We start from the raw sequence: 16,838 nt of genomic DNA, 5'->3' as shown, positions 1-16,838 counted from the left end.
CGTCAATCGTTTTTGCGTGATCTATAATTTAACCGCGGTGATCGAAGAAAATGAAATCTCAGGACATTACATGGCGTGAAATATTCCTCAGGTCACGTCTCGAGCACTTTGCCAATTGTTAATAGGTATTCATAGAATCTGATTGGAGGCTAGAAGCGATTGAATAAGATTGAAAAGGAAAAGAAAATTATAAGGCGATGAAAACTGATATAAATTTCACTGTTATAAGCATTTAGTGACAGTTTTTACTTGGGAATATACTGTAACTGGTTATTTTATGTTTCAGATGGATTTCTTGCCGCCTAAAAGGTTCGGCTGGAGACAACGAAGCTGGTTTATTAACGATGGCTTGCATAAGATAGGCACATTCGTGATCTACCCTGTAGATCCGGGCTTTTGTAGAATTGTAGATATCAGAAGCTCGTCTCTACAGGTATCTTACGGATGACATGCCACGCGACTAATGATTGCAAGAAACGTACACCGACTTTCTCCGAATTCCGTTCCACCATCTATGGAAGAGAATTTCTTTCGTACACTGACAATTCGAACGCTGGCGCTGTGTCAGGAATAAATTTATTATCGTTATAAGAATCACATGATAAATTTCTATTTTTACGTACACGCACGACTTACGATTATCAATTAAGAACGAGTTGTTTCGTTAGTTATTTTTATCTAGGCGTCCAATGATTGCGCAATGTACAAACAAGTGAATATTCTTTTAAGCGTAGATATATAAAAACAAGATACATCAATTACTGTATTAAAATTAAAGACAAAGTGTTTACTTTACTCAATTTTATTTTTATTTTTTACTCAATATTTTTTATACGTCGTTAATAAAAATTACACGCATCAAATGAAAGCATTGTAACCGCTTGAATAAAATAATGAAATAGGAAAGTTTATTTCTTTTACCCCTTAATTAATCCTTCATGACGATCGTAAACGACGATGTACCGAAGTTATGAAAATCAATAGAACATACTGAGCCAGTAGATTGAATAAATTCACGCCTTATTTTATGCAGCTTTAATTATTCGACATTCAAAAATTAATATCAGTCTTGTCGAGTTGATTTTAGCAGTTGTGATTAACAATGTGACTTGGTATTTTTCTTTTTTTTGGTTCATTTTCTAATTCAGCTATGGGTTGAATTAAATTTCGGCAGCTGATATTTGTTGCATTGACAAATATGTAAAAGTTACTATCAAATCCTAAAGTTTGAAGCAATATCGCGAGTTTCAGTTAGTGTGAGAACAATTTAGGTTTCGTCGATTTGTCATTTCACGAATGTGACTCAATTGTCCAACGAATCAATCACGATGCCCGAAATTTCTGCAGCTACTGATTACTATTCATAATTCAATTCGCACCATTCATAATCAATTTCGCTCCGTTGTATACAAAATTTTTACACCGCCTCGGGATAAGATCAATAATTCGAATGAACATAAATTTAATAAATTGATCGGGTAATTAATTATCAACGCCAGACATGCAACCATCATAATAATGTTCACAAATGCCATCGAACTGTTACAGCAGGAAATTGAAAATAATCTCGATGGCAGATATTATTTCTTTTCTGCCAATTAGAATATTTAAGATATCTGCAAGCAGTTCAGATAATAAGCTGTACACAAGTTTAATATCAGGTGTAAAAAAAAAAAAAAAGAAAAATACAATCCACTTATACAAAAAATGAATTTCTCCCATTACAATTTTTGCTTCTTCTGAAGAGAATTTTACGACCACGCTAATCTATCTACACATTATTCTAACGAGCCCAATTTTTCAAATTTTTTTACAACAACGTTTTACCACAATTCCAACCGGTGTCGAACATTTCATCGATCTCGTTTTTCGCCACAATTTTATTACCTGGGAACGGTTTCCCTCTACAGAGTCATTCTCAACTCAGTAAGCCAAGATCTGAGTCAATGTCGGCACGGAGGGGACCGTTAACCATCTGCAACTAACGGCCATAGTTAAGCCGAAACTCTTCTTACCAACCTCTGATCGCTTACCATCAGTGAGTTTTTTGTCGCTTCTTAAGAAAATAGCGACAACTAGGCGAGATCTATTACAATCTCTTAAACAGATCAGATTAATAGACGGTACCGAAGATTTCAACTGCACTTTACGTAAGGCTGACTGAACTGACTTTTGATTATTGGTAATGAAGCAGAATATATTTTTGGAACAATGACATGAATCGTAAGATCAAAGTAAAAAAAAAAAAAAAATAGTTTCCCAAAAGGTTACAGAATTTACAGAATACTTCTCAATTACTAATGAATGAAATTTAAAAGTTCGTATGATAGTTTAAAGAATTTGCTTAAATCTGGCTTATCAGTTAAGATTTCTACCACGATTGATGAGAAAAATATTCTTTTTCCTCTGTTGACGTTAAAAATTTGATACTCTGATTGAATATTTCTTGACGTTTTGTTTCATGCTATCTGTTAATTTCGGTAGAATGTTGTTAAAATCCATGTTACTGACACGATATAATGACATGAAAATGTTTTCCAAATTATCACTTGCATACGAATGTAAGTTGAAAAATGAATCGCCGGAAAAAATCGTGTCTATTGCAACTGAATGATCAGTGATTAATTCGATTTGCTTATTTTTTTTTTCAAATGTGAGTTTTCGAGCGTCACTCACAAGTGCCACGCACTTGTACAATTCTCTCCTATTTCTATCATAGTTTACCCAGAAAAATATTATTCAAGAATATTAGTTTGAACGGGCACGCGCGCTTCGTTACTCTCAACACACCTTTAGGCGGTTTTTACACTCGCGTATAGTTTCGTTTCATACATACCGGTTGAAAATACGACCAAGATATAGAAGAACGGTGTGTGATGGTGCGATAGCAACGAGGTGCCCTGGGCAACGTGATATTATATTATTGATCGCGGCCGCGCGCTGTCCCCGTCAGCTGTCGCGGTCTCCTGTATTATCCTGCTCTCTCTCTCTCTCTCTCTCTCTCAACCGTCTCTCGTTTTAATAAACCTTATCAACTTCTCGTTCTTACTCTCAGATCCGAAATACGGAAGACCGTAAGCCCCCAAGGGGAAGAATGACGATAACCATATCGTTTGTGGTAAAAGAATCTTATCAATAGCCGAATGCACAATGCTTCGACATCCGAAATTCAAGGAATTCGAAAATAAGTTTTTTATAGTATCATTTACTCGGAATTTTTGTGTCACAAAAAAAGAAGTTCTTTGTTCCGTGAACAAAGTAACGATAATTTATAGATCATGCAAGAGATTTTTGGACCTATATTGATATAAAGAAGTGATTAAAATATAACTTTCTATTTCGAAGAACTTTTTTTTCCTGGATCAAAGACGAAGAAAGGTGCCGGGAGTGTTCGATCCTCAAGTATTTCAAGCACGACCTGCATCTTGAGAAAACGGCAACTCATACAGGAGTCCTCGAGACCTCTCGAGACCTCATCCTGTATTATCTTCCGGTGGTCCAGTGGATCCCGCGGGTAATATCCTGCTATCCGGTAACAGGGAGCTCGGGAATATGGGAGAATCTAAGGAAAGGAAGAGAGGAGGGCATGAGGCCCCGGTCCTGCCGCTCCTTCTCAGCCGGGCTCAGCGCCTTACCGTGTCACTAATACCGCCAGGATTAATGTTATACGCCAGAGCTCACTACCACTATTAATTTCATCGTGAGAACAATATCTTACGTGCCGTGCTTCTCCGAGTAATATACTTAGCCAGTACAGGGGTTAGCTTGACATGGCATTTGTCGGTTTACACCCATCGCCGATCACTCGTATATTATACACCCCGCGGAATATGAAGGAACACAAGCCGGGACGCAGTTCGTCTCATTCTTCGAATAATCGAGCGACGTGCCGATGGATTTTTCCTGAATTAAACGCGTCTCGCATTTCTGCTTACGCTACTTCATTGAAAATGATTGAAACCGACGTATCTTAAAAAATTTGATTCGTCAGAGTGTTAAAAATTTTCTAAATAAACCGTCTGAGACCGCGGTCATTAAAATGAATGTTGAGAGTTATTAATCTCGAATGAGATAATCAGTGGATCAAGAAGCAATATGATGAAAATCACACAGTAGCTCACCGAGTTACGTAATATTCGTAAGTAAAGTGAAGTAAAAATGATTACGCGATCGTATGAATCGCGCAACTTGCGAATCATGTCGATGGTGTTAATATGAATCCACTGGGTGTTCGAATGAATCGATCGAATCGTCGGTCCGTAGCGGATTCGTTAGATCGTTGATAACTTTGGAGCCACGGTGTATAATGCCACCGTACATCCCTCTGCAATTAATTTCCTGGAAGTATATCAAACGGCGGAGGAATCTCATTTCTCATGGTAGTAAAACGTATCCCTATAACCCAAGCCGGACGATCATGGTACGAATAACTGATAAAATCCTTCCTCCTAGGTATAACAGTTCAGAAACGCGGAGCAGCTCGCTGGCGTATGACTGACGATCGTTCAGCAAACGCTCCAGGAGCACGCCACTCGTAGACGTGGAGTGATATTTATCTCAAAGTAATTAGAACCCGGCTCGAATCACGCACAGTTTCTTTTCTTCGAGTTTTCCGCACTGCCTGCATGCTTTCGTTTATCGTACAGGCGTGCATACAGCTTTTCAAGCCGCTTGGCTCCAACGTACCGTGCATGTAACACATCCACCATTCGCGGTGATAATTATTTATCCGCATTACATCGTTTGTATCAGCATCTGTATCCGCTCCGACTCACTACATGATCCATCCCGCAGCCGCCGCCATCATTCACAAATCGCGGGGTGTCCGAGTAAGCACAAACACGTTTACGCAGTGTTATCGCTCAATTTCGCGAAGAGTTCCCAACAGCGGACAACTTCGATACTAAAAATATTGTCCGTTATAGAGGAGTATCCGCTATATTCAGATCAATATTAACCTGTAAATTGCGTTGCTGGAGATTCTCAGACCGTCCGTTTTAAAGAGGCGTTCGTTAAGAGAAGTTCCATTACAGTTCAACGAATTCCGTATGCGATAGTTCAATCAAATTCCCGATCCTTCTCCAGGTCGGACTACGTAATGAATGTCAAATCTGATCGTTTCTTGCTCTTTTAATTCCACGATTTTCTACCGAACGTCCACTCAGCAGGAGAAGTTTCATCGTTCGTAGATACATCATGATCGTTCCTGCGCAGCAATAAGGTACGTCCTGAGTAGACTCGCGGGGCTTGATGGATGAATGAATCGACCAAGTGACTTCTGGTATACGTCGATGACTATACGAGCCTGGAGAGCTATCGAAAGAGTGAGTTAATCGCCGCTGACCGAAGCAGCTATCGAAGTGTGGAGCTTGCGAAAAGCGTTTGGGTTTTTTTGCTTGAAAAAAATCCACAACCGTCACCGTCGGTGTTAAATTTATCTACGCAATCGGCTACTTAGTATCGGCACCGAGATCGAAGGATTCAATTTTGGTTCGACGTTCGTGCCAACGTCGTACGAGACGGAACGTCGACGGTGTAGAAGTTCGTCGGAAATGACCCAGTTTAAGTGCTTCGACCCGGTCGCTCGGCGGTACGTCTGCTTTGGGCTAATTTTCAACGGTATGCAAATTTCCTGAAAGGAAGTCAAGGCTCTGGGTACATAGGAAACAGAGCTGAAGTATTTATGGTCGCATTCGTGGGGTTCAGGTAAAGGGTTAAATGCCGATAAACACAATGCTCCGAGGCCAAAGCATGTTTTCATGCGGTCTCTTGCTGCAGTTCGGGCGTAGAGATACAGAGGGTCATAAAACCTTTCCCTCCTGGTTATTATTTACGACTAATTTTTGACGTTCGAATCGCTTCCAGCTCACGCTTCATACATATCGGTGTGAATACCATTAAGGGGGGAGCCTGCTTTAGAGGCTTCAAAAAATCGATTTTTTTTTTTGCACAAATGTCTTCCCAAACTATCCAAGAATGTGTCCCTAAAATTTCAGACGCAAATTCGAAATAATTTGGGAGTTACAGAAGAAATAGTGAGCAAGCGTCGAGCAGGTATACGAGTGGTTTTTTGAAGTTTTCAACCAGTTTTTTGAAGAGTTTGAACCAGTTTTTTGAAGAGTCTGAAGGGCAACTCTATGGACCAGGAATCGCTGATTAGCAAATTAATGCCGTAAGTTCAAGAAAATTACGATTTTTTATGTACGAAAACTTTGACGCACGATTTCTCCGTTTTTCATTTTTACGCTTTTTCCTGATTGGCGGGAAAGATAGGGAAAAAACTAAACGTCCTATCGAAACGAGACAAATTGCATTGTACTCGGGATGAAATTTTCTTCTAGTTGAACCTAAAAAACCTTAAGAAAGCTAAGATTAACCCACTTTTTAAACAATCTAAAGTGAATTCTTTTCCCAAGAAAAATGAATTTTTTTTTTAATTTGCGAAATAGTGTTGAATTTTTCACTTTTTGTGGAATTTTCTTGGTTTAACTAGAAGCTATACTATTGAGAAGTAAAAATTTTTTTGGTTTCTTTGTTTCAGATGGAAATTGCGACCTGCACCTTTCCCGCCGCACGACAAATGCATACTCGAGACGCCTGGGTGAAATGGTTGTACCAGGCATAATATGACATGTATCCTAATGAAAAAATTCTAGAAGACTGTTGAAATACATAATAACAAACCCTGAAAGTTTCGTTTTAATCGGATATTTCTTTCCTTCCCAAAAAAATCCTCGAAAAAACCGATTTTTTGAAGCCTCTAAAGCAGGCTCCCCCCTTAAATACTTGCGAGGTTGAAGTTAGTAACGTTATCGTAGCGGAAGGTTGAGAAAAAATTTCTATTTCCTTATCTTTACTATGATTTTTAAGGAACTAGGATTGCAAAATATGAGTAGGTATATTTCGTTTTATTACGGTTTACTGAATTTCAAACAGTTGCAAAATTGCGGATTAAAGGTTTTTCCTTAGCGCGAACCGTTACGATAACGTTACTAGCTTCAACTCGATAAATACTTTAGTTAAACCTTACATTTGCTAAACTTCGAATCGATCCTAATCATCGAAAGCTAACTTTTTACTGTAAAAAGTTGGGTTCGAAAGCTTCGACAGAATTCGAAAACGAGCTATCTCAATTTCCAAAAATATTCATAGTAACTCGATGATACTTCTCACTCTTCACGCATTTTTATAATAACTATTCACTGATCCAATCAGTTTTACGAGTAACCTGGTTCACGGATGGAACCAAAATCGACTTCGCTATCTCAAAAATATTCAACCCTAAAAGTAAACATTCCCATCACCGTGGTTGTGTTGAAAATTCGTTTCAAATCATCCAAATCACACAACTAAACGTTTTCGACGAGGATCGAAAGCTCCCAGAGCATCGGAGCCGAGGGTCTAAAAATGAGCAACTCTTTTCCGTTATCAAGACAAGAGCCGCGTGCCCCGTTTCACGAAAACTCCTCACTCAAACAGCCTATCCGACGGGGGCGATACAGACTGATTTCTTGCCGAAAGAGGACGAGGACGATAATGGTAATCAGCTTGTCTACTGTCGGCGGGGCGGTAGTCGTTTGCTCCTGCTCTTTGGTTCCTCCGACCACAGCGACCGAGGAGCTCGAGTCTCCGGACGCGGGTACCAGAGTTCGTCCCCTGCAACAGGGGCATCCTCTTCTACCCCCCCCCCCCCCCTCACCCTCTTCTCTCTCTCTCTCTCTCCTTCTCTCTCTTTCTCCCCGGGGCGGCACCCTCGGCCCCGCGTCCCGACGCGGCATACACCCTTAGTAAGGTACCCCTGGCGGCGCGGTGCTACCCGCGACGTGGAACGTGATTAATGATCGACGGTAGACCGACCGCGCACATAGTACACCGACTGAACGAACGAACGAACGAACGAACGAACGAACGACTGACGTGGCTCTCCGTCCTCCTCGCTTTCCTTGGTCCCCTTAGCGCCCTCCGTTCTCGGGTTCCTCTCTTTGGACCGCTTTCTTCCCCTGTACGGTGAGCTTTCTCCCGACTCTGTGTATGCGTGCACTCACACACAGGATCCTTGTTCATCCCGCTCGCTGCGCTTGACGTAGGGGATCCATTGCACTGTTCCACAGCTCGACGACTACGAGCTTCTTCTCTTATTCCGCAACGAGTGGGCACCACCACGAACACCGCTGCGTCAAAATGCCATCCTGGTGTGTGCAGGCCGACGGGCTTTCTTCCGTCGAGGCTTAGAACTGCATTGTGCTCCGCAGGGCTGCAGATTATTACCGGCACGACCCGCCAACCGGTTCACTGCGACTTCTGTGCAACGTCCTGCTGACTCGAAAGAATTTTGACGCACCGCATTATGCCAATTTTTTCGCAACGGCCGCCGGTGTCGGGACGAAGGGAGAGAGAGAGAGGAACAGCATCGCTCGACGTCCCGTTGCAGCGGCGTGAATACACCGCTCGGCCTATTCGTCGACTCTGCATGTTGTGCAGTCGGGTGGAAGCTCCGTTCGACTTGCCCCCTCGCACAAAGAAGGGGACGAAAAGGGTGAATGAGATGAATTTGTTACACAAAGCCGTAGAAAGTTACCGTTAAATCTCTCGCTCAGGACTAATGATTTCTATACGCGTCTGGTCGTTACCCCAGAGAAACGAATTTTCTCTATTTGTATTTCGATCGCGTGTTTCAACATTAGTTTCAGAATTACTAGTATTTTCGTTAACGTATCGCAATATTTGTAAGTTGTACGCGTTGTATGACGATTGTTTTTTCATTTTTTATTTTTTTTTATTCACTACAAAATTGGAGTACACAAGAACGTGAAGGGGAAGGATAAAAAAGCGTCAAACCGGAGAGGACGAAAGACACGAAAGATATATTTCTGGATGACAAACGTACGTCTCAAACACGAAGAAACGATTCTCTCTACGACTGTCGGGGAAACATTGAATTAAACGATCCAATGGTCAGGAGGAAAAGACGAGCTGCCACAAAGATGAAAGATTACTTCTTCGACGATTATGGTATAATCGTTTATCGTGCCCGCAATAAACGAGTCTGCGAATTGTACGTTTTATATACACTGTTACACATAGACGTAGACAATATCTGATCTGTAATATATCGTACGCATATAATTTACAGCACGTATGTACTTGCGGGAGGTTGGGTGGGCGAGTTTCCACCCACCGCCCCCGACGAGCACGTGACACGTCACTCCCCGCGGAAATCAACGCCGATGTTGCGCCGCGATCCGTTCGCTGAAATTTCCGGTGTATTGTGTGACGGGGGCGGCAGAGGGACGCCGCTGGGGGGTGCGAAGGGGCGCGAAGGGGCTCGAAGGGTGTCGGCAACGAGAGTGAGGTTGATAGGATTCGGGGGTGGCGAGGACGCCCGGCGTCCCTGGCGACGCCAAGACGCTGACAGCTCCAGTCTCGCCCATCCCACCCGATTTCTTCTTGCATGCTCGGATTAAAAGCCTTGCTCTCCGGAAGCTCGCCGTTATATATAATGCATACACGCGTCTGGTCCCTCTTCCCGCAAGCTCTTCTTCGCTATCTTTTTCTCAATTCTCGCAACATGCCTGCCCATTATTCATACAACGCTCAACCGCGTCGATATTATTGTACGTAGATAATACTGCGTAGGTACATGGTGCACAAAAATCAAATTGAAAATTCGAACGCCTGTTTACTCAAACGAAACGCATTCAATGTATTCCGCATCGCAAGTTTCGAGGATAATTTCACGAGTGGAAAAAGAAAAGCCGCTTCACCGGTTGATCCGAGCCTGTCTCCTTATCCCGGTGACACCTAAAAGCGCGAGAGAGCGTCGAAACTCTCATCCCTCCGGTTGAGCGGGCGGGTATACGACCAGAATCTCCTCCAATTTCCACCCCTCCGCGAGTTGTCTCCAGGTTAGTTACACTTCCACTAATGGTCGTTTTATGCAGAGCGCGCGTCGACTTAGTTAAGGCTCCTGAGTGATGGCGATTTGATTTCGCGTCGGACCATGAATAAACGTTGAGCGACTGCGATGCCGTTGCGCCGTGCCGTGACCCCCGAATCACGATCCATTCGCGTTTAACGATTCGCGATACTCGTTATCGATCGAAAATATCCTCCTCGCTAATTTCCGCCGATCGTTAATTAATTGAGGCGGAATTTTTCGCGGGGCGGCTCTCTTCCGCCGCGGAATTCCTACCCTCCGGTTACGTTTTTCATCCCCGTTATCCGGCCCGATAATCTCAGGCTGAAATTTGCGATTTTTGTATAGTTCGTTCCTGGCTGGGACACGCACCGAGACCGTTATCGCTTCGTCAGTCCCTCGTTCTTCCGCCCTCGAGGCGATATTAGCGCGGTCGACGGCGACGTCGACGGTGGCAGCGGCTGGCTGCCTGGATGGCTGGCTGCTTTCAGTCAGGGAGGGATGAAATACTTGGTGATATTAAACATGAATAATGTAACGACCCCGGGTTCCGAGCGAACGGTGAGGGATAACTCCCTCGAAACGATAAGGCGTTAGAGGTATGTGTAGGTACAACTCTACCCCGAATATCCCGTGCGTGGTGCAGCCGAATTCGACCCTCGCCGATTTACTCACTCGGAGCTGCCAACGCTGCTCCAATTAATTCACTGCAAATTAATCCGTGGTTCGGTACTGCGTGGACCTCGCGCATGTCGAGTCGATATTCAAAGTGAAATTTTTTGTCAAATTAACGGCAGAAGCTTGACTCTGAGCTTTTTTGAAATCAGTCAAAATCAAAAGTAGTAGGCCTCTATTTTTTTTTACGATTTTTGGAACCAAAAATTATTTGTTATAGAAGCATTGATTCGTGAACGACTGTAATCGTCACTTGAGGAACTCAATAAACGCAACCAAGACATCGTAGAATTGACAGCTGAAAAAAGATCATAATATTTCTTTGTTTTTTTCGAGCAATTTTCAGAACGGTGATCGCAGCGACTCGAGACCATTAGTAATAGTTTTCTTTTTTTAACGGTTCGACATAGCATGTGTAAGATTTAATTCTAGCGTCTTTCAAAATCGTTCAAAATTTTGGCAAAACCCGACAAGGTCAGTTTTATTTATTCACAATTTGAGCAATCGCGGAGAGAATATGATAAGTTTTTTTTTTTTATATATCGGATACATCTTTCGAGTCGTTCGTTGCAATCAGCTTAAGAGTATTTTGAATAAGTATAAGTACTAAAATGTTTTTGTATCCCGTGCAAAATGATAGTTTAGTTTTTTGATTTTTATTTTTTTCTTACATGTATACAACGTTCGGTAAATCGTTTAAATCAACCCCTAAATTTATTCACAATGAGACAATTTCAGCTGTCAAAATTAAAAACTGTTCCGAGTGCTTAAGTCAGTCAAATACCGCAGTTAAATATTATGTGAAAAATATTAAAAGTTGCATTCAATGAGCGTTAAGATCTTTAAAACGTTTCTCGGCTCCATGTCTAGAGTACGGGACTCCATTTTGTTACCCCTGGAGGCACGGCTTTCACTTCCACTCAGAAACCTGCGGTAGTCAGCGGTCCTTGTCGCAGGAGTAACCCCATGTTCACCCATTGATAATCATTCCGCTTTTAGAACGTGGCAAAATTTTTGCAAAACTCTTCAAACTCTACCGTGACGTTTGGATTTACGAGAAGATAAATCTTTTTCTTTACCTTTTCTTTTTTCCAAAGCTAGAAATTGCGATTAAACTACCCCCAGATAAAATGTCCCTCTTAGCTGTGACCACTTTTTGGAATTACCGAGTCGCAATGTCGTCGAAATTGAACAAGCTCAATTGCGGCGAGAGTGCAGGAATACTGACAAATTTATAGTGGAGGTAGGTATATTACATGTGGAAAAGAGCGAGAGTGAAAGGAGGAGAGAAAATCAGTGCAGGGTGACTTGCCGTTTGGGTAAATGCTGCAGAGTGACTAAGTGTGAATTCAATTAAGGGTTCGGTTTAAACATCTATCAAGGCTTGTTTAAGGCTCGTTCATTATTTGGATAACAAGATGAAAAATGTTAATTTAATGTAGATAAGTGTTCGGTTATAACACGCGGAGTCGTTTCGACTCACGAACTATTTTCACGGACTACCGGTTACATTTCACCCTGGTTATGATATACCCGCTCAGATTAATGATATTAAATTTTTATCATTCGATCGTCGCAGCTGGGTTAAAAATTAATGAACCAAAAAATCGTGTAATAACTTTTGGAATGCTAATTCACAAAAGTGGAGGAAACCTAAAATATAATAAATAACCTGACGAAATTCGAATCAACCTCCGCTTTCATAATTATGATTCAGGAATATGATAAATATTTTTGTACGATGTAAGCCTGGTGTAGTCGAATAATTCATCAAATGGTAGTCTCGCGAAATAAAATGAATGAATGAAACAAATACAAAATGGCTAAAATTTTCTTGCTAGAAACTTTTTCCTGCCCTCCTGTACGTATTGGTATATAATTTTTTTCAATCATAAACCATCACAAATTTACAACTTACAATTCTCAAGCCAAAAATCGGAGGTGAAAAATATATTTATACTCTTCTTTGCAATGAATTCGCTGCAGACAGCAATTATGAATATTTAAATCACAGCTCGATCTGATGTAAACTTTTATGTACTACGTTGCGAATTAAGTTTTCGCCTACAGATGTGCCTATTTAGAAAAGAATCTGAATATTTCAAAAATTCGTATTTGAAGAATTACGAACCACAATGTGACTAACCATACGAAACATAAACGAGATTCGAACATTAGGTGTGCTGTAAAATGGCACGATCCGATTTGGCATCGTTTATTGTCTATTTCGAACGACCTTGTGATATTTCAAAGTTAGCCAGCATCACATTTACGCGAACATACATAAATATGCAGTGGTGGAACTTTACAGTGACGTGATGTCGAAAAATAGTCTATCCTATTTCGGTGAAACCCAACTGAATTCACAAAATATCTGTATAAAAATTAGTGATATTTTGAATGCAACTATCGTTCGGCGCATTCGAGTGGGTGGGCAGCCATGCGAGTTTCAAAGTGGCGGCAGTTCGCTGCCGGGTATCGTGACCGTATAAGCTGCAGCCTACCGAAGTAGGAAGAAGCCTAGGGCCTGCCCTTCTCGGGTGTCGAAAGACCCTTCCCTGCCCCGGCCAACCCTCATCCCCTATCCCGACTCTCACCGGGTTTGATTTCTTTCTCTCTCGCTCTCCGGTTGCAGTCTCGGCCAAGCTCTGCGCCCCGAAACGCGATGGTGTACCGGGATGCTGGAATGGAACGACGCGGGGCGTTTCCTCGCTGTCCTTGTTGTTCTTAATTGTATAGAAGGGCCTCAGCCCTCTCAGGATCACCCCATATACCGTCGAACCCCTACGGGAGTCGAGAGAGAGAGAGATATATTGGGAGTGCGGGATACCGGGAATCGAGGCAAGTCCAGGCGGCACCCACCATTTGTTTTTTTCGAAATTCGCGGCGAGGTTTTTGAAAGGAATTTGTAATTCGGATCGTTGCGAGTCCGTGTAGTTGAAAAATTTCGATGCGATTTCGTGTGTATTTTTGTAAAATTTGTGGAGATTTCTTTTCGATTCAAGATGATTATCGAAGAACAGAAAACTGTGGAAGCCAGTCGGAAATTTTTCAATGTTCGTTGCATCCTCTCGTCTCAGTCGCGAGGACCGACAATGAAATATCGTTAATTTCCTGCTTCTCGAGAGAATAATCTTGGGAATAACAAGCGTTGATACCCCGCGAGGGACTCGTTGGTCAGACCGAGCCGTCAGCGAGAATTCGGAGCGGTCAGTGGACGGCTTATGGGATTCATTACACAAAGGGTGCTTAATCCTCGATTCAACGCGGGGAGTGAAGTACACTAGCGATGAAAGGGGTTGGTCCGTTCGCAAAACGCTATCACGTCGGTGAACCGGAGTGAATTAATCGGTCGATAGTCTCCGCGGAATGCGGGTAAAAATGAAGGAACCAAACGAAATTGTCGTTGGATGTAAAAATGTCCAGCGGAATAGACCCAAAGTACGTTCCTCGTATCAGGCGGCCGTAAAGAAGGCAGAAAGGAAGGAAGGAAGGAAGGAAGCGAGGAGCGGACTGGCCGAGGTCTCATTGCTATTCCGAGAGGGGATAGTCGGTATACTATACGCATACGACGACGCGAAGCCCGCAGCGGGGATCCACTAAATTGAAAACAAGATCCATCACGTTTTCAGTGGGACCAAAAAGAATTTTAATGAATTATAAGGAGCTGAGATTGGCAGGCAATCGGGCCGGGATTAAGGCCGCGGCCGCTGATCGGGCAGGCTTTTCTTGCGCGCGTTACCACTGCAGAGAGAGGCGTAGAAACGCGCGAAGGAGCCGCAGGACTCGACGCCGGGACCGAGAGCAGAGGACGAAGAGGGCGGCTGGTGGGAGACGGCGGAGGGTTTCCGAAACAGCTCGCCGGTATCTCGGCTGATCCGATCAAGATTAATGAACGCAAGAGCGGCTGCGAGAGCCAACCTTTTCGGGCTCTCCGCGCCACCGCGAGCGGCCGTTCTTCCTCCTTTCCTTGCCTTTCTTTCTTTCTTTCTTTCTTTCTTTCTTTCTTTCTCTCTTTCGTTCGACTTCGTTTGCTCGCTTGTACGAAACGAACCGACCAGATATGCCCGTCAGAAACTCGGGGCGAAGGGAGGCCGGGGTTTTCAGACCGCATGCGGATGGCTGCGGTAATTCGGAGGGCACGAAACCGTCGACGCCGCAACGCGAGATAAAAATACACGCACCGCAACGATTCTATACTTCACGGCTCTGCGGCAACACCGGGGGTTATGTACTTTTTAATGAATCTTCCAGACACTTCGGCCCGCCCACGGAACCGCATCTCGAGCCTTAGTCAGTCACCGTACGTGTTACGCGGTCCGATATGTGCCGTGTAACCTCTCCGAGACGACAATTAACGGCTACCGTATCGGCTCACGGTCAGCTCGGAGTTCGCGACCGCAAATTGAGTTTTAAATAATCGAAATACTTCGCTTCGCCTTCTCAGATCCGCAGAAACGAATAAGAGGAATCAGAGCGCACGATATTCCCTTCGATAGCAATTAAACGAACATGTAGGTACCCGAAAAGACTCGGAAGACTTGTCACTCGGCGGGTGTAGTGACATTTTTTCTTCTTCTTCTTTTATTTTTTTTTTAGCCAACGTACAACTCGGTCAATGCTGACAAGTTGACAAAATATAATTACTCAAACTAAAGTTGGAACGCGACACTCGCACGACGGTATTTCCGTTTTGCCCAGAGGTAAGAAACTCGTATCGTAAAATACGTATACAGTGTGAGTTAAAAAGAAATAGTCCCTCTGGCGTCGTCGGGTGTAGATAGAAACGCACAAGTCCCTAATTGAGGGTATCTTTTCTAAATCGTTGGACACTCGCGGGATAACAACGAGGAATGAATCATCGTATTATCCGGAAACGTCCGAGAGATTTGACTCGAGATATCGACGCGAAATCAAATTGCCCCCGATGAGGTTATCAGGGAGTCGAGTTATCTCCGGTAGTCAAGCCTCCGAGTATGCGAGGTGCCGACTTGACGTCTTTGGGGGACGTCAGAGGACGGCGACGAGGAGTGTCGGCGTAGTTGTCGGATCGGTGGTTGTCGAGCAGAACGGGTTCGAACGGCTGGACGAGGGGGGAGCGAGGAGCGCGGGAGGAGATGAGGTGGGCGCTTTGTAATTACAGGCTCTGATAAATGGAGCCGCGAGTCGTTAATCCCCTCCAATTACATCTAATGGGATTGTTCACACCAGGTCTGTCTTGCGTTATTTTCAAAATCGCAGATTTCAATTTGTTATTAACAACCGGTCCGTCGATATACGCGAACGTATTTATACAGCGAGCCAATCCTGCTTTCCAAAGCCGAGAAATACCGACTAAATCGACATGCGTGATACTCTAAGTATAAAAGTATTCTTTAGATGTATACGATTATCGCAGCCCTCGTGTAAAATTTTATCTCATTTCTTTATCAGGCTATTAATTACCGGTGTAAGTGAACAAAAGTACCGCTACAAGGAGAACTACTCTCCTTGTGTTTATCAACATCTTCCGCGATGCTTGCGAACATTCGACTCTCCTCGAAACGCGTTCACAAAATTACTCCTGGCACGCGATCTGACGTTCGGCTCGAGAGAGAAATAAAGAAAGAGGGGGAGAATAAGGGTTTTGAGATGCCGGAAAGAAAGCTATTAATTTCCACCGACTTCGCGGGAAAATATTTCAGCGTGTAGGCTGTGGCTCGGCTACCCACCCATTTTGAACACCTTGTTTTATATACATGCTTCGAAGATTGTGATCGAGGCTGAGGTTGCTCAACGGCCCGAATCCATTACTATATCTGCTCATACAAGGATTGGCAATGATTCCAAAATCAACCATCGAGTGAAAAATATATCCGGTAGGAGTGTTCGAGCGTAAGGAAATCACCGAATTGAACGTTGACTAATAATTATCAAATTCGAGCTCAGCTGGAATATGATAACTCATGAGAAATCATCTACGCCGTTCGAATGATCCATCGCTTTCAATTCTTCATCCGCGATTAGGTGGTGATCGCCCTGAGAAAAGAGAGTCGGACTCGTAATAACGCGATGCTCGTTGCTTGTACGGAGTTGACACGTCGATTGTATCGTCGAACGGCTGGGTGTGTGGCCAAAGATGGAACCGCCTGGACGAGGTGTCCTTGGTCCGGTAGCGTCGCGACGTCGACCACCCATCCGGCACTCGGCACTGCCCGGAATGTAGATCGAGTGATTACGGAACTGATATTACGAGCGATACGACGAG

Source organism: Neodiprion fabricii, chromosome 1, assembly GCF_021155785.1.
Source record: "Neodiprion fabricii isolate iyNeoFabr1 chromosome 1, iyNeoFabr1.1, whole genome shotgun sequence".
Taxonomy (NCBI): Eukaryota; Metazoa; Arthropoda; class Insecta; order Hymenoptera; family Diprionidae; genus Neodiprion; species Neodiprion fabricii.
The sequence above is the reverse complement of the archived record's forward strand: the minus strand, read 5'-3'. Positions refer to the sequence as shown.